The sequence below is a fragment of the Lissotriton helveticus genome, chromosome 5_1, assembly GCF_964261635.1.
Source record: "Lissotriton helveticus chromosome 5_1, aLisHel1.1, whole genome shotgun sequence".
Lineage (NCBI taxonomy): Eukaryota > Metazoa > Chordata > Amphibia > Caudata > Salamandridae > Lissotriton > Lissotriton helveticus.
Window position 1 is genome coordinate 737923136 of NC_136065.1, and position 19508 is coordinate 737942643.

At 45.8% G+C, this 19508-nt stretch overlaps 1 long non-coding RNA gene across 2 annotated transcripts in view; it reads right to left on the minus strand.

Moving 5' to 3' along the window:
• LOC144754885 (uncharacterized) overlaps nucleotides 1-19508 on the minus strand; it is a 72993-nt gene that overhangs the window by 21852 nt on the left and 31633 nt on the right. The gene's annotated exons all lie outside the window — the stretch shown is intronic.

Here is a 19508-nt window from a genome sequence, read left to right on the forward strand (position 1 = left end):
CCCACTGACCTATTTACAGCATGTTGTGCTCTGCATCAGGTACATGTTCTTTGCAGCAGGCACATTAGCCTTCTGTGCTACCTTTCCATGAGTCAAAACTTCCATTAAACAAAACTCTGATCTCTCTCTCGGAAAAACATGAACAATATCCTTGGTGCAACAGCAAGTGTTGCATGGCTAAACATTTATAAGTCCCCAAAGGCGCTCTGCAAATGGGTCTATAACATAACATAATAGGCCAAAACATAGCATTACTAATAAATAACACCTGCAGCATAACACACTTAAAAATTACATAACATCAGAGCTGTTGCGCAGCACTAGAGACTGAGAACTTAGGGGATCAAAAGTGTTGCTGGCACAGCCTAAGATTGCTCCCATGCACGATGTACCGCCACCACCACCAATTACAGCACGACGTCACGCCTGCACAGTGCACACACCCTGGCCTGCATATGAGCCTGCCTTTATTATTTCCTCCTGGAAATCGCTGGGCTCACAAAGATGTATACAGGCTGCCCCTTTCTTGTCTGCACTGAACGCCATGGCTTTCTGTTAAACCAACGTTTTCTGAACAGTATTTAGGTGAAAGGCCATATAAAATGTAGGCGCCATGACGCTAGGCAACGTGTTCAGAAACTGAACAAATCAGAGTTCATATGTGAACGGTGTAGGCAATTAAAATTTTCATCAGAAAAGTATGCTATGAAATTACCTCTTTTCTTTGGAAAAAGCAATAAACCATTGGACCAGTCACCATGTGATGTGTGTGCTTTCTATTCCCCATGCACATTGATTGCATAATGTCAAGCTAGTAGTTCTGGAAATCAGTGGTGTAACACAAAATGATTTGCCCCCTACTCACCCGCAGGCCCCTAAGCCTCCCATATCTCAAAGATATTTATCGGCCTGTAAATGAATTGGGCCCCTGAATGGTGGGTGCCCACCTGCCCCTGTAAGAATTGTGGGCAGGGTAGAATTGGCACAGAAAATAGTTCAGCAAACTAAAATAAATGTAGCCAAAATAAATGTAGCCTCCATCAGTGAATTAGACAACTAAACATGTGGCCCATGTTTGCATGCATGCTGCTCTATGGATTGCTGGCTGTCCTCCAGAAGAGAACAGATGCTACGAATGTGTGGTGTGGGAGGAAAACATATGCAAAGCCGTACCCCTTTGGTGTAATTATTTTTGAAGACTGGTGTGACCCTTGCCATATTATGAGTAATTAGTTACAACAGCAATTTTGTCTACATATGTGAAGGAACAGTACAGGCACTAGATGGGTTATTATTCAGCCGCGGTTTGTTGAGGAAACGGTTGGCACCTTTGCTCCCTGTGTTTACACCTGGGGTCCTGCCAAGCCAGGTTCATTGGACGTGGGCCTTTAGAATGGTTCAGCAATGCATGCAAGTGTGACAAGGGATTCCTGCTGTCAGATGGCCGTAGGCCAGAGAGTGTCACACAGTGTCACTGACTGTGCTATACTGACCGACTGGAATTGTGGAATTTGCCGGACGGACAGTTAATAGTTAAAGGATTTAAGGAGGGCCCCACTGAGTACCACTGTGCCGATAGTCAGTACCACAGTGCCTGCGCCCCTAATGATTGTTTCTTTGTTTTACCTACAGAAAATGGTCGTGGGGCCACGGTCTGCTCACCCCCTCTTTTTATAGGCTGCTTTCAATTCTCGGTACAGTGGGACCGGTTGTGCAGTACCCGAAAGGTCCAAGGAAGAAAAAACTCATGAGGCCACATTGGAATTACGGTCCCATGGGATCTGTCACCTACAGTCCAGTGATGCCTACATTGTTATCCCCTTCAAGACCACCGTGGGAACCAATTTAAAAGCACATTGCTCAAAAGCAGTGAGCTGAATAGATTTACACCAAGTAGGGAAGTATGGGAATTAACATGTTGAATCAATGATTTGTCTTGGCTCGGGTCAGTTAATTTGCGTGGGGAAGCCCTCGAATGCTGTAGCTGTTGCTGGCTTGAAGGAAACCACCTTCTTTTTAATTATGATTTGAATTCTTTACTTTCGATGTTGACAGGTGTAGTAGTTCCTCCTAATATGTTTTTTAAAACAGAAAACATCGCATTTCAGCTTAACTTTACGAGCCTCATTAATTAAAACATCTTGTGTTGATTTCGAAATTTCTCTTCACACATATTTCTCTGTCTGTCATCATGGCAGTATCAAGGCCTGCAATCAGAGCTGCTGTTCTCTGCTCAAACAAAGCCCTGGGCGAAATAAAACTTGGCACAAGGTACGCACTTGTCATCTTCAATTGTCAGTGTGTTGAGAAAGTAGGGGAAGGTGAGGGGGAGCGAAAGAAGGGAGAAAGACACACAGACTTAGAACAGTGTGTTTACTACACTTTTCTTTCTAGCCCCAGGTTAGAGGGAGGCTCAGCTGTTGTAGCCACTCCTGCACCCCTCTGAAGATCGGCGCCCGGTTACCCAATGCCAAAGGCTAGCCCTGCTTGCAATGTTGATGGGTGAGCCAGGAGCCTAACTGTATCAAAACCACGTCACAACATGAAAGGCACTCATGATTCTCGAAGAATGCCTACAGGCCCTGTGGTAAAATACTATTTTAGGACAAGATGGCTGTCCATAGAAACACTAGCCGGCTGTTAAGTAATTCACAGCTGCTTGCAGCAGCCAGGAATGCTGCAAGCCCTCAGAATACCAGGGAATCCCACGAGGCAGGCACCAGAGAACTGCCCAGTACTGGAACTGCCTGATTCCCATTGGGCTAGTCTACTGCTATTCCAGGCTGCAAGTGCATGGAGACCTCTGCAGCAGGCGCATGCACACCCGGAGCTAGCTTACCAGCTCTTATTTTGGTGAGGTATTTAAATGGAGGTTGTGATATAAAAGACATACTTCCCGGTAGACCTGGGAATAAATCATTAGCTATGGGTGTTCTTTGTTTTCCATCTTTATATTCATGAATATATGAGGAACATGGGATGCTGTCTAAATTCCATCATAGTGCATTCATTTGATTACAGAGGGAGCTTTAAGATAATCCGTGTATCAGTTTACTAAAAGGACATAACGAAAGGATGTAATCAGAGTTTTGTCAGCAAGCTCTTGGATATATGAGCTAAGGACATTATAACTTTTTTCTCAGCATTCTCCTCGATACATACATATACATAAGTATGCGTCAAATTGGAAAAATGTAATCAGTGTTTCGTCAGCACACCCTTTAATACATAACGAAAAAGCAAACAAGTAGATAAAACCCTTAATAATAACACCAGAAGAGAATAAACACACATAATATTGCCTTATATTTAATTATATTAATACTGCCATGTCTTTTAGAAATAGTGAAATCGGTATGCTCCGAGGTTCTCCCCTAAACTGATTGTTAGCCATATATTGTATTTTGTCAGAGGTTCTCGTTTTTCTTCGTAAATATGCTCGACTCGGGGTCTTCCTGCCATGAGAGCGAAAGTGGTTGCCTCGTGTCTCTTCTTTAAGCGCTGCTCAGACCTAGTTCCACCCAGGCCCAGCCGCGCTACACCGGCCAGAAACTTGGGCATTGGAACGCCATAAGTACTGAGACGCGGTCCCGCAGCGTGGGAGACCGACAAACCAGCACTTTGTACCCGGTTCCTGGCCACCGAACCTTAGAACCTGCATGGAGCACTTTGCATCAGGTCCCTGCCCTGCCGGCCAGTGACGAGGGCGTTGGAACGCCATAAGTACTGAGATGTGGTCCTGCAGCGTGGGAGACCGACAAACCAGCACTTTATACCCGGTTCCTGGCCACCGAACCTTAGAACCTGCATGGAGCACTTTGCATCAGGTCCCTGCCCTGCCGGCCAGTGACGAGGGCGTTGGAACGCCATAAGTACTGAGATGTGGTCCTGCAGCGCGGGAGACCGACAAACCAGCACTTTGTACCCGACCCCTGGGCCCCGGACCTTAAAACCTGCACGGAGCACTTTGCATCGGGTCCCTGCCCTGCCAGCCAGTGAAGTGGGTGCTAGAATGCCATACGTACTGAGGCGCGGTCCTGGGGCACAGGACGTGCCCGGGCTCGGCCCAGGCCAAGACGGGCCCGTCTTAGCCCAACCTACACCAACCTAGGCTGGGCTGGGCCACCACTCTTGCTTGTGGAGGACAAAAAACAGCAGCTCCTAAGAACACCTGTTGGTGAGTACTCAAAGGGAGCGCTCCCCAAAGACTTTTTTCAAAGCTGCAGAGAGCTGATAATTCTAAACTCCTAAAAGTGACCCAAACTACATTACTGATTTGGGTTCTTATTCTTTGAAGTACGTGGCTCTGGGACACAGGTAGTTGTAATCTCCCCCCTATAACAGCATACTAATAAGAGGACCATCTGTAATGGAGTGAGCTGGTTTTCCACATTTTGAAGTTTTAATAATGGGGGAAAAGAAAAGCGGAACTTGAAAAGATGCCTCCATCAAAACTTGCACCCAAGCTAGCCTCTCGTTGATCTTTGTTAACCTACCTCACGGGGGCAATGGGGGTGATTGAAAAACAGATATTAACTGCGGAGGAGACTTTAAATGTGGAGACTCTAAATGTAGAACCCAAGGGAATAAGTGAGTGCTTAGACATTATTTATAGAGAGGGGCTTCGATTATCTGAAGGAGCTGATGTTCAAAGTAAAAAATGGTTGTGTGCAGAATATATCAGATAGATTATGGGTTAGTGATAAAGATACCGACACCCAACCCCCCTCAAAGTGGCCCAGAAATCCAACTGGAGTTAACGGGATAGCACAAGGGGGCCAAATAAATAAAAAAATTGCGAGCAATATGCCATGGAAGAGGGTAATAAAGTGTAAGAAAAGCATTGTATACACCCAATGAAGGTACACATGAGAGATCATGATCTATTACGGAGTCTTATAGCCCACAAGATGATCTGAAGAAGCTAGCCAAACAGATTGAGGGCCTAGAGAGTATAGTAAAGGGTGCCCTGGTAACCTTGACAGAGAGACAACAAACATTTTAGAGGTCTCAATAGAGAAACACCTTAGAAATGAAATCACTAATAGCTGCATCGACACGTCCAAGAGCCCTGACTGACTAAGGCCTAGACTCGATAGTGCATCCCAGTCAAAACAGCTAGACCGCTAAAGAGGCAAAATATCCACCCAGGGCCCCACAGAGAGCAAAATCAGGGAAACCAGCGGAACCCAAGGAATAAATCAGATATGTCTGGGAGGAAATCCCATCCCGGGTCGGAGGCCAATATGGTTATGGTAATACAAGTAACCGTGAGACCTATAAAATCTCCCTGAAGACAGCCTAGAACAATATATCTCTCTTAAATAATCAGTCTAAACCTGAATGGCCACGTAATAACAGGATCCCCTGTCAAACAAATCTAGAATCATTAGAACTCCCCCCTGAAGTCACTCCCTATAAAGTGGAGTTAACTAATGTCCCCCAACTTTTAGACCACGAAGAGGAATCTTGGACTGCCCTAAGAAATAAATCTATACATTGGCTAAGTACTCAGATAGGACTAACCGATGCCCTTTTCGGTGAATTTAAGATGGCTCGAAGAATAGTCTGGGTAGGTAAGACCCGTAAAATATTGGGAGGAGATTGTGTAGTGCTAACATTTAGGTCTCCCCATTTGGTGCGAACAATCATGGAAAGAGCAGGTAGTCATACTATTAGCCCCTAGGAGATAAATATCATCCCATTGGGTTACTTTTACCAACCACCAATGGGGGGGACCAACAGCAATATGAGTAGGCTCTATCAAACTGAAGCTTATGCCCTGTATAATGCATCACTAACTAATGGCTTTGATAGCGTAAACAATCTGGACGTTATAGACTGACTGAATTAAGGCACTCAATAACAAGAAGTTATAAATTAACGCTATACAGTAAGTGGTGTTAAGCTTCATCAAAAGTCTGTTACCCCTAAAAATAAACATCTGATACCACCCTAGGGGATCAGTTACCAACATTGCCCTATTTGGCTGATAGAGCTCAGATTAGACGTCGTAGTAAGAAGGATTCCCAAGTTATCGCAGGATTAAACCAGCCAAAGATAAAGAGGACACTGACGAAACCAACATAGTGTGTTGGAATGTTGCAGGAATTCGTACAAAGTTAACAAATACACTGTGGTGCAACTTTATATCAAAGTCACAAGTTAAGTGTTTTCAAGAGACTTGGGTAAAGGACCCTGTTCATATAAATGGCTATCGCACTTTTCATACTGCATCTGTAGGTGGGAATCATGGAAGGGCAAAAGGGGGTTTGTCGACCTGGATGTATGACATTACAACGCATGCTTTTACATCGCATGCCCTTACAACGCATGCCTTTACAACGCATAGTGCTTTGGGGCGCTGGATAGTGAATAGTTTAATTTACTATTCCAACTCCAGTCCCCGTGGATAGTAGGGAAGGTGTTGGATAGTAAATTAAACCTATTCCCTATCCTAGAGCGCCCCCCAGCGCAATGCGTTGTAATGGTTTGCGTTGTAAAAGTTGCGTCGTAAAGGCACTGCGTGGTAAAAGTTGGGTGGTAAAAGATGTTTCCCTGTCGACCTACGTTTCAAATCTGTTAATAGTAAGAAAAATTTAAATGAAATTCGCTGAGAGTTATTATCATGTAATATCATTGGGTATGGATAAAAAACACTGTATTGTATTGATAAACATCTACAATAACGCCTTGCCCGACCAAATTGTGAAGATGAGAAAAAATTAATGTGACCTGAGGACAATTGAAAACAAATTTGATGGGGACGTGTTCACCATATGGGGAGTGACTTTAATATCTCTCTGTGGCGAAATCATGGAATGGAAGTATGTGGCCTTACTATTGATGAGGAGATTAGCGACACTCACTTCCCGCATTCAACATAATGAATTTATGTCTGGCCACAACCTTGGTTTTGCTAACGAGATATGTGTTTCTCCCTCCCCTTTTAAAAGCAGTTTCAAATGAAGAGGTTACTCGACAACAATAGACTATATCCTGATTTCAAACAGTTATTGTAACAGGGTCAAGTCTTTTAACACCCATTGTATTCACTTGAGTGACCATTTTCTATCGAGTGTGTCTATCTCACATATAAAACGGTCAACACATCATGAGTTTAAGGGCAAATACCCCCCCAAAACGTGTTAATGAATAGACTGGTTATTCCCTACGTTGGACGTTGGTGGATCCTCACAAAATTTTAAGGGATGTAATAAGTAAGATTAAGTCTGCCTTTGCGGCTTGCCTAGAGGAGAATGCCACACATGAAGTAGTCCTTATTTCATTTCAACACATCACTGACGCCATCCAGGAGGCTCTTTTTGTCCAAAACAGGAATACAAAAGGATGGTTTAATACAAAGTGCGCCCAGGCTTATTCAAAGTTAAAATTAGAGATACACAAATCTCCCAGAAATGGGCACACTATAGGGCAGGCAAGACGGGCCTATAAAAATGCCTTGAAAGAACAAAAATCACAGTTGAGAGACGAGGCATGGACAGTATTGCATGAGGCTGCAACATCGATGCTATAGAATTAGCTAGGATTATGTATAAGGTGTTATATGAGGGTTTTGATATATAAAATTATGACTAACATCTATTGAGTTCGTATTACGTTGTATGTAGTCCTGAAAAGGCTTCCGAGTATTGCGTGAAGCTGGTCACTCGGTCTGCAGGCAGAGGAAGTGTGGCAATGAAGTCAGAACATCGCATAGTCTGTTTCAAAAAGTAGTATCGTCGTATACTGCGGTGGTATCGTCGTATATCACAAGTGGTGTTGTCGTACATCACTGGTTTAGGGACTTTCCGTATGAAAGGGAAAATGTATAGCAAGGGCAGTCTATAAAATCTTGGCTTTCAAGTATAGGGATCATTGTGTATCCTGACTTAAAACTTAATGCTGGGAGAGTGATAGAGCTTAACCTGAGCTTGTGAGAAGGGTAAAGTAGAGGAAGTGGTTCTACTTTATTGGTGAGTGTAACATTTCTGTGGTAGAGAAGAGGTAAGCGCTGTCTACTGGAAATACAGAATACTTGTGCGATTGAGAAAATTCTATCACTTTATTTAGCGAAACAGACGAATGGAGTTGTTTTGTGTAAGTTACTAACCGATTTTGTCAAATGTCCTGTAAATACGGCTTCTTGAAAAAATCTTGTAAAGGAGGGGTCAGTCGGCGCTGCAGAAGCCGGAGCGCTGGTGACGTCAAAAGTGACGCCCTGGGATTGGTCCTCGTGACCAAGACAGGGCAAAGAGCTGATTGGTGCATCACGAAAAGCAGCTAAACTATTGGTTAAGCACTAAGGAGACGTATCTTGTTCTAATTGGTACGCTAGTGTGAAACGCGCTGTGATAAGTTGGTGTTACAGAACAGCAACAGGGAAGTACGCGATCTTTTGAAAGACAGGGAATTTATAGAAAAATGGATTACTATTACGGAGAGGAAAAGAAGAAACCTTCATGGTTTAAGAAAATGAAAAATGTGTTTGTGAAGGACAAAGCGATAGTCACAAGAGAGGAAAAATTACTTCCTCCGCCGAAAACGCCTGCTTCCTATATGTTGTCAAAATATGATTACCATACGTGTGTTTGGTTAGAGAATTGGGTGAGATATACCAGAAATGATGGTGTGTTAGCGTTCCCGGAAGGAGGATCTTTTGATGTGGCAGTTTTGAGAAATTTGAGAGAAAAGATGATGAATCTTGACCCAAGATCTAGACCAACTCAGTTTGAAGCTTTAGTTGAATGGGAGGATGAGATGCATGAATTAGGAAGCGAAAGATTGAAAGGAGATATCAGACCAAGAGATAGATTTCGAAATGTATGGGGAGAGACACATGAGAGTAGAATGCGTAGATGTAAAAATGCTGACATGTGTGATGGCATGTATCCAGTCAGATTAGTGGATGATTATGAAGGGCGGAAATGCACGAAAAAGAGGAAAAACGTAGAAACAGGGAGAGAAGGTTATGGTGACAGTGAATCAGAGGATTCTGTGCTAGAAGAAATATTTAATAGGAGACCGCCACCATATCAACCAGGTTCATTATGGACTACGCCTAATGCTCCACCCTTAGATGAAAGGATTAATGAAACCCCAAGACAATTTTCTAATTTTAGAGATGTACCAGAAAGAGTAGAAATGAGATATAATCAGAGTACTTCAATAACAGAACAAAGACTTACTGGTACTCCAAAGCAAATTAATGAGCGAGAAAGTGTAAATAGGGTAGAGAAACGAGTTGAAGGACAAGCAAGTACTGCTGAATATATACGGACTACAAATGCATTGACAGAAAAGATACAAGAGCTTACGAAAAACATAGAAGCAGTAACAGTCCCAGTAACGATAGGACCTGTAATTCCTGTGTTTGAAAACCAAAGCATAAAAGAACCAAGTTTGACAATACCTTTGCAACAGAGTTTCCAAAAAGTGAGAGGAAATATTTATCCAGATGTGTCAGAAATCAGACGAACCAATAATGTAAATCCGCCTGACTTCACTTTCAATCAGAGTTTACCCTATAAATATGCAACTGGAGCATAGTCTGATTCTGCTACACCTGCAAAGAGTATTAGAAAAAATAGATTTAACACATACACCTGTTGGACCATCAGATCAAGAATTAAGTGATTGGATTAAAACTCTGAAATTAAAAGAGCATGAACCTAAAATACTGGAAGTAGCGAGATTAAAAGTAGACATGGAAGAATTAATTATTGGAACAATTGGAACAGACAGACTAAAAACGTACCAAGATGATGAACCCATGTTCATGTGTAAAAGCATAACATGGAAAGCGAAGTCTGTTCATGATCAGTTAGAAGGCTTGGCAAATGAATTTGAAATAGAATTTACAAAGAATAAAACATTGCAGAAATCCTATAGAGTGGATTTTTCAGAAAAAGACATTGAAAATATGAATACTGCCGGAAGATTAACCCAAATAAAAGAATTAATTGTGCTGTTACGAAGATGGGAAGATGGGAATAAATAGAGAGTGGAATGGGCAAAGAAGAAAGAGGAGGCTAGTGATAAATCCACATTAGCATTTCCAGTCAGAGAAAAAGAGACAGTCGAAAATGAGTTCCCTATGAGAGAAATACCTGGAGGAGGATATGTACATGTACCATGGAGTAGACAGGATATATTATCATTTACAAATGATTTCCCCAGATTAAGAGAAAAACCAGTAGAATGGTATCGACAAGTGGATCGATTTGTGAAAGTTTCAAAAGTGCTATGGGTTGATTTAGATGGATTTTTTTACATAGTTGTGCCAGCACCGAGTGCCTGACTACGATGCCTCGGCTGTAACGCTTCTCCTAGGAAATGTCATTGTGCTTTGTTGCATGAATACTATGCTTTTAAAATAGCTGTATTTTAATATTTTACTTTTTCTTACTGTGCACTGAGGCCTTTACTTACCTGACGCTTCTCTTGCCCTGTGCCCCGTTCCACCCCGGGTGTTCCCATTTGTGTGGAGGGCGCGACGGCATACAATTGGTGTCCCCGCTCCCATTGGTCAGTGTGGGTCACGCGGGGATCCACCTTTAGGCACAACCCTATTTAGGCGTGGTGTCTGGAATTCTGCCTGTTTGGTCTTTAACACTGAGTGCCTGACTACGATGCCTCGGCTGTAACGCTTCTCCTAGGAAATGTCATTGTGCTTTGTTGCATGAATACTATGCTTTTAAAATAGCCGTATTTTAATATTTTACTTTTTCTTACTGTGCTCTGAGACCTTTACTTACCTGATGCTTCTCTTGCCCTGTGCCCCGTTCCACCCCGGGTGTTCCCGTTTGTGTGGAGGGTGCGACGTCATACAATTGGTGTCCCCACTCCCATTGGTCAGTCTGGGTCACGCGGGGATCCACCTTTAGGCACAACCCTATTTAGACGTGATGTCTTTCTCCGCATACAGCGGACGCGCGCCGAAGTCGCGCCGAAGTCGCGCTGAAGTCGCGCCTAAGTTAAGCCCGTCTGCGCCCGTCCGTGCTGAGGACGCGCCAGGGGCCAGGCGGGCTGCTCCTTGCTTCATCCTTCCGGTAGGGAGTACCTTATATCCACTCAATATGATACTCTCCATTAGACCTCAGTCTAAATCCTGTCATCATACCTTATACCCCATCGATGCCTACTATGCACCATGTGCTAGCTGTAGTCTTGTGCATAAGAAAAAACATCCGGAAAGGCCGCTTGGAGCCACTAAAGCCTGTAAGAGTACTGTCGCGTTAAAAGAACTGTGCTTTCTTATTAATGCCAGGTCACTCTGCAAGAATAATATTGCCTTTCATGATTTTATTTTGCAAAGGAAGCCTTCCTTGGTTTTTATTACTGAGACCTGTGCATCAGATTCCTCAGGCCCCGACCTAGTCGCTGCCATTCCGCCAGGCTATGTTTTGTCTAGAATGGATAGAACCGGGCGCAGAGGGGGTGGTCTAGGCATATTGCATAAGACCTCGCTCACTTGCCGGATGGATTTTCTATCTACCCCCTCCAACCCTTGTGAAGCAGCATATTTCTCTATCACCCTTACTGCTACAGCTTCCTTTTCTGGCATTTTGTGCTATAGGCCTCCGGGCCCAGACCCTTTTTCCCAGGACCTATTGAATCTCTTTGAACCTTTCCTGGATAGACCTAACTTCACCTTGCTGGGCGATCCTAACTTTCATTTAGAAAATGATAGTTCTAGAGATACTACTTCCCTGGTGGACTCCCTAGCTGCCTGCGGCCTGACTCAGCTTGTGGCCGGTCCTACCCATCTGGCCGGCCATACTCTCGATGGCATCTTCTCTAATGATATTAGACTCAAAACTGAAACTCCTATTCCTTTGTCCTGGTCCGATCATCTGGCAGTACCTTTTGAGTTGAACATCCCCCATTCCTTCTCATTCCTCTCTGATACTAAGAAAGGGGTAACTAGACGCAATTTCAAACAGATTAGCAATGAAACCCTGGCCCCATACTTGACTGGACTGATTTCTCATCCTGATACCAACGTAGACTCTGCCGCTACAGCACTGACAAACTCCATCTCTAGAGCCGTAGATACTCTGGCCCCTGCCAAACAGCACTACTGTGCCCGCAAGAGTCCCTCTATGCCCTGGTTCAATGACCGCCTTAGAACACTGAGAAGGGAATGCAGGAAACACGAAAGGAAATGGTCTGCCCACCCAGATTCTACCGAGAAAAATCGACTTAAACTGCTCCTTAAGGCATACAAGACAGCAATAATTGAGGAGAAAAAGGCCCATTATAACAATCTGACGGCATCACTAAAATCGAGAGATCTCTTCAAGATCATCGGTTCGCTATCTGCTCCTCAAAACTCGGATCCAATTGTGGAATCCCAGGAGTTATGCGATAATATTTCATCTTTTTTCCATACTAAAATCTCCAACATCTATTCATCTCTCGAACTCCTCAACTCCGAACTGGACATCAGTGCCCCTTTGTCTTCCGTCTACAAGCCCACCACCTCGATGGTGAATCCAGTATTTAGCTTTCTGGAGTTTCCTCTTCTCACCTATGAGTGCTTAAATCAGCTACTAGATAACACCAAGTCAGGCTCTCCCCTTGATCCTTGCCCTCTAAAAACTCTGAAATCATGCAGGGAAGTGATTGTTCCCCCCCTCCTCGAAGTGATGAACCAGGCTATTACTGAGGGAGTTTTTCCCTCCGTTTGGAAACTGGCGGTTGTTAAACCGCTCTTGAAAAAGGCCTCTCTGGACCCTGGAGTCCTGAAAAATTTCCGTCCGATCTCCTTACTGCCTGCCCCAGCCAAGATACTGGAGGCTCACTTAAATCGCCATCTTACCGCCTTTTTGGAAGACTCCAACCTCCTAGATATTTCCCAACACGGTTTTCGTAGTGCTCATAGCACAGAATCCGCTCTCACTGTCGTTGCCAATAATATTCGGTCGGAAGTTGACAGGGGCCATACCACTCTCCTGGTCCTCCTCGACCTTACGGCGGCCTTTGACTTTGACACCCTGTCGCCCTCGGTCTTGGTTGCCAGGCTGGGGGAGATAGGGGTTGGTGGCCCGGCACTCAGGCTCCTGTCCTCCTTCCTCCATCAAAGGGAGCAATGAGTTCATATGGGTGAACTTTTGTCATCCTCGAGGCCTTTGCAATGTGGGGTCCCGCAGGGGTCTGCCTTAAGTCCCCTGTTATTCAATATCTATATGACCCCCCTGGCCTCAGTTGTAAGATCATTTAGCTTTGAGGTGTTGTCATATGCTGACGACACCCAAATCCTGGTCTCCCTTTCCCAGTCAGTGGCTGAGACTGCCTCCAAGTTTAGAGCATGTATGGAAGCAGTCTCCCAGTGGATGATTCGAAATTTCCTTCAACTTAACGGAGACAAAACGGAGGTCCTGATTTTCGGGGGGAGACAGGACCTCTGGTCTAATGACTGGTGGCCGCCCTCCCTTGGAGACTGTCCAGTCCCTTCTCATTTGGCCAGAAATCTGGGGGTCCTGTTTGATACCTCTCTCTCCTTTGACCTTCAAGTCAGCAGGACTGTATCTACCTGCTGTGGTATCATCAGGATCCTCAGAAAAATGTCATCCTATCTCTCTCCGGTGGCCAGGAAACAAGCAACAGTGGCTCTGGTCTCTCCGAGACTAGACTACTATAATGCTCTTTATGGAGGCATGAACAAGTCAAGTCCAGTCAATACAAGCTTTATTCGATTAATTAAAATCATAAAGCAAATCCATCACAATTATACAAATGACAATTCATATGTTAAAAACAGTACATATAAACAAGTTAGTTTTAAAAAAGCATTTAAGAGAACAATTTCATATATTTACATGAGATAGTGCAATTCATCGGTACAGCTAATGGTCAGTAATTATGATCACATATCAGGGAACATTTAACTTCATTTGTTTAGACTTAATACGTGTAGTAGCAACCAAAAAACTAGCGACCCCAAATATTACTTTAGTGCTATTTAAAAGCTGTAGGTAACGAAGAGCGGGACGGACTTGTATAAACCGTGCTTCCCTCAAAATAGGTAATAAAAACTGTTTCCTACATTCATCGTAATAACCACAAAACATAATAAAGTGCATCAAGGTCTGTTCAGAGAAATTGTCACAGCTACAGGGAATAGATGGATTTGATTTGCCCCATACTGGGTAATTCCCCAAGGAATATTGGATAATATTAAGTCTAAACCTCACAAGTCAAGTCAAGTCAAGTCAAAAAATTTATATAGCGCGCTACATACCCAGAGGGTCTCAAGGCGCTTGAGGAAGGGTGGGGAATTACTTGTCGAATATCCAAGTTTTAAGTTGCTTTCTGAATGCTAGGTGGTTCTGAGTGAGGCGAAGGTGAATGGGGAGTGAGTTCCAGGTTTTAGCTGCCAGGTAGGAGAAGGATCTACCTCCCATGGTGGTTTTGTTGATGCGGGGTACGGCAGCAAGGGCTTGGTTGGAGGAGCGTAGCTGGCGGGAGGGGGTGTAGAAGGAAAGTCGTGTGTTGAGGCATTCGGGTCCGAGTTCGTAAAGTGCTTTGTGTGCGTGGGTTAAGAGTCGGAATGTTATTCTCTTATTGACGGGGAGCCAGTGGAGGTTTTTCAGGTGACTAGAAATGTGGTCTTTACGCGGGATGTCTAGTATGAGTCTGGCTGAAGCGTTCTGGATGCGTTGGAGTTTTTTCTGAAGTTTTGCGGTGGTACCGGCGTATAGGGTGTTACCGTAGTCCAGGCGGCTCGTGACCAGTGCGTGGGTGACCGTTTTTCTAGTTTCGGTGGGGATCCAGCGAAATGTTTTTTTGAGCATGCGAAGAATGTTGAAGCACGATGATGAAACTGCGTTGACTTGTCTGTTCATCGAGAGTGAGGAGTCCAGGATGATGCCCAGGTTCCGTGCGTGGTCCGTCGGGGTGGGTGCTTTTCCAAGGGCCTTTGGCCACCAAGAGTCATCCCAGGCGGAAGGATAGGTGCCTAAGATGAGGACTTCTGTTTTGTCTGAGTTCAGTTTCAGACGGCTGTGTTTCATCCACTCGGCTACTTCTTTCATTCCTTCATGTAGGTTGGTTTTGGCGGTGTTCGGGTCTTTGGTGAGTGAGAGGATCAGTTGAGTGTCATCAGCGTAGGAGATGATGTTGAGGTTGTGTTGGCGTGCGATGGTCGCGAGGGGGCTCATGTATACGTTGAAGAGGGTGGGGCTGAGTGAAGATCCTTGAGGCACGCCGCAAATGACTTCAGTGGCTTCTGACTTGAATGGTGGAAGGCGGACTCTCTGAGTTCTTCTGGTAAGGAACGAGGTGATCCAATCCAGTGCTTTTCCTTGTATTCCGATGTTTCTGAGGCGTTGTAACCGGGTGCTATGACAGACTGTGTCGAAGGCTGCGGAGAGGTCAAGGAGGATGAGGGCGACTGTGTCTCCATTGTCCAGTAGGGTTCGGATGTCATCTGTTGCTGTGATGAGTGCGGTCTCAGTGCTGTGTTTTGCTCGGAAGCCGGACTGTGAGGAGTCGAGGGATTTGTTGGTTTCGAGGAAGGCGGCGAGCTGGCTGTTGACGGCTTTCTCGATGACTTTGGCCAGGAATGGTAGGAGCGAGATGGGGCGGTAGTTTTTGAGTTCGGTGGGGTCAGCTGTGGGTTTTTTCAGAAGGGCGCTGAGTTCGGCGTGTTTCCAACTTTCCGGGAAGGTGGCAGAGTTGAGGGAGCAGTTGATGACGTCTCGGAGGTGTGGTGCTATGATGGAGTCAGCTTTGTTGAAGATATGGTGAGGGCATGGGTCTGTGGGGGATCCTGAGTGGATGGAGTTCATCAGTCGGATGGTGTCCTCAGTGGAGATTGGGTTCCAATCAGTAAGGATGTTCAAGGGGGGTGAGGGTACGGAAGAAAGTTGGGTGGGTTGGTCTCCGTGTTGGTTGTCGAAGCTGTTGTGGATGTCTGCGATTTTGTTGTGGAAGAACGAGGCAAGGGAGTCGCAGAGGGTTTGAGAGGGAGTGATGTCGTTGGAGTTGGCTGAGGGGTTGGTAAATTCTTTGACGATGTTGAATAATTCCTTGCTGTTGTGGGCGTTGTTGTCTAGACGGTTTTTAAGTGCAGCTTTCTTGGCAGTCCGGATCAGTTGGTGGTGTGTGCGGGTGGCGTTTTTGAGGGCGTCCTTGGTGTTGGTGTTTGGGTCTTTTTTCCAGGCCTTCACAAGGGAGCGACAGAGTTTCTTGGATGTCTTAAGATCATCGTTGAACCAGGGAGCGTTTTTGCTGCCTAGTTTGATTTGACGTTTTTTCAAAGGTGCAAGGTTGTCGGCGCTATTTGTTAGCCATTGAGAGAGGTTAGTGGCTGCTTGGTTGGCGTTCGAAGAGTGGGCCGGGGGATTTTGAAGAAGCGATGAGATCTGGTCGATGGTGATTTTGTTCCAGTTTCTTCGCAAAGTGGGTTGAGGAAGGTTGTGGGTTGTGGTTTTTTTGTAGACAAAGTGAACACAGCTGTGGTCAGTCCAATGGAGAGCTGTGGTGTGACTGAAGGAGATATGTTTGCTGGAGGTGAAGATGGGGTCGAGTGTGTGGCCTGCGTAGTGAGTGGGGGTGTTAACAAGTTGTTTGAGTCCGAGGTTGGCCAGATTGTCCAGAAGGGTGGTGGCGTTGTTGTCGTTGCTCTTTTCCAGGTGAAAATTGAGGTCTCCCAGTAGTATGTAGTCCTCGGAGGGGAGGGCATGTGGGGTGATAGTCAGTGATATCTTCACTGAATTGTGCACCGGGTCCTGGTGGCCTGTAGAGAAGGGTGCCTCGGAGTGTGGTCTTGGGGTCGGTGTGGATCTGGAAGTGAAGGTGTTCGGCGCTAGCGAGGTTGGCGTCTGAGCTGGTTGAAATGCGGATGGAATTCTTATGGACGATTGCGATGCCTCCTCCTGTTTGTTTGATGCGGTCCTTACGGATGATCTTGTAGCCTTCCGGGATGGCAATGGTGATGTCTGGGGCTGAGGATGCGTTCATCCATGTTTCTGTTAGGAAGGCGACGTCCGGAGAGATGGTGTCTAGTAGATTCCAAAGGTCGATGGCGTGTCTGTGGACCGATCGGGTGTTGAGCAGGATGCATTTTAGGTGGTTGGGGTCAGATCTCTGTTTGGTGTTCGTGGATGAAGAGGAGGTCTTGGTGCCGTCATGCTTGCAGGAGATGCATGTGAAGGGTCCATGGGTGTGTCCAGGAGCGGCTTGGGCGCAGTTGGGGAGTCGGCCTGGGTTAAGGGCTAAGAGGGTGGAGGCGTCGTAAGTGATGCGGGTGGTGTTGGTGGTACGGGGCCAGGGGGTCTGGCGCTGGGCGCGGGCTTGGCGCGGACGGGCGTAGACGGGCTTACCTTTGGCGCACCTTCGGCGCGCATGGGGCGCGACCTCTGCGCGTGAGCGCTGCGCGTCAGCAGTAGCGACATAAGTGAATAGTGGGGGGGGGCGGGGCGAGGTGGGGTCAGCTGGGAGGCGGGAGCGTGTTGGGGGGACAGGCTCGGACGGCACAACAACAAAATGGCAGCAATGAAAACAAAAGCAATCAGGGTGAGGTTGGGGCGAGCAATGGAGTGCTATGTTAAAATTAAGCAACCAGCAGCAGTGAGCAAGCGCTACGATCTTCAGCAGCAGTCAATTAAAATTGCACGCTAACAGATCAGCAAGCCCAACGGTCGAGCGCTCTGATCAAATGAAAACCCAAATAAGACTCAAAACAGTTGCAAGGCACAGAGCCCAGGCAGCAATGGAGATATGTACAGAAGTTAGCGCGATCAGCAAAGCAGCAGTGTAAATAGCGCTACGATACCAGATACCAGGTGAGAGGGAGTGAGGGGAGCGACCGCTTCTGCACGGGACAGGACGGTCACAGCTTGCAGCGAGGCAGGGATCAGCCTGTATACTCCGTGGGAGGTGGGGTCAGCTGGGAGGCGGGAGCGTGTTGGGGGGACGGGCTCGGACGGCACAACAACAAAATGTCAGCAATTAAAACAAAAGCAATCAGGGTGAGGTTGGGGCGAGCAATGGAGCGCTATGTTAAAATTAAGCAACCAGCAGCAGTGAGCAAGCGCTACGATCTTCAGCAGCAGTCAATTAAAATTGCACGCTAACAGATCAGCAAGCCCAACGGTCGAGCGCTCTGATCAAATGAAACCCCAAATAAGACTCAAAACAGTTGCAAGGCACAGAGCCCAGGCAGCAATGGAGATATGTACAGAAGTTAGCGCGATCAGCAAAGCAGCAGTGTAAATAGCGCTACGATACCAGATACCAGGTGAGAGGGAGTGAGGGGAGCGACCGCTTCTGCACGGGACAGGACGGTCACAAGAAGATTACGATGGAAGGGCCGGGTCACAATAATCAAGTAGGGCTCCAATTTTGGGGTAGTCTGAAGAATGTAGTTAGCTCTTACTCCCGGTTTTTGGAGCTCCACTTCCTCCCGTTCCAACTCCCTACGTCCCATGAAATTATTCTTAATCCATGATACATCACCTCTCCTAATGGTGTTCGGGGCAAAGAACAGTTCGGGCCTACCCAGTTTGTGAAACATATTTTTAATGTAGGTCAACCATGGGATTTTGTTGACTTTCTCCAGTGCCAAACAGTCTGTAAGAATGGAATGGTAAGAATGGAATGATTTAAATTGATTTCTGGGTTCAGCCAGGTCTTGGCCCAGCAGATCAGTGGTGCTAGCTGTAATTGGTCACTGATAAAGCCAAGGCCCAGCTCTGTATGAACTAAGAGTACTGGAGTTGATTGGGGGACCACTAACAGGGATCTGAGAAACTTATTTTCTACCACCTGGAGTTTGTCTTGTGGTTAATAGCCCCATAGAGACGCACCATACCTGGCTATTGAAAGGCTTTTCGACTTATAAACTGCCAACAATGCTTCTACTGGACGCGATCCTAAGCGTTTCGCAAAACTCAGTAGAGCAGAAGTTGATCTTGTGACAGCTAGGCCTTTAGCATTTAATTGTGCCTTCCAGGTGCCCTTTTCGTCAATAAGACCCCCAAATAGGTAAAAACCTGAATCTTGATGATTTCTTCACCGTTGCATAGAAACTTTTTTGTCTTTACACTTTTTAAACGTTTCCCTGCTATCATTGCGTGAGATTTTTTGTTATTAATCTGTAGATCCAACGAGGACATAAAAAACCCAAAACCATCCAAGAGTTTCTGCAGCCCCACCCCAGTACGAGCTAGCAATACTGCGTCATCCGCGTAGAGGAGTACCGGAACTGTGTACTCCCCCACGCGGGGGACATCAGAAGTGGACCCCTTCAAGGCTGGTTCGAGGGAATTTATATATAAAGTAAATAGGAGGGGTGCCAAGATGCACCCCTGCCTTACACCCCGTTTTGATCTAAAGAAGCTAGTGGTTCCACCCTCTCTGGTTCTAATAGAGGCACGGAGATCTTGATGCAGTGCCGCTAGATAGTTCACCAAGGGCGGGTCTATCCCTATGTTAATTAAGATCGCCCAAAGTTTGGACCGATTGACCAAGTCGAAAGCCGACTATAAATCCATGAAGGC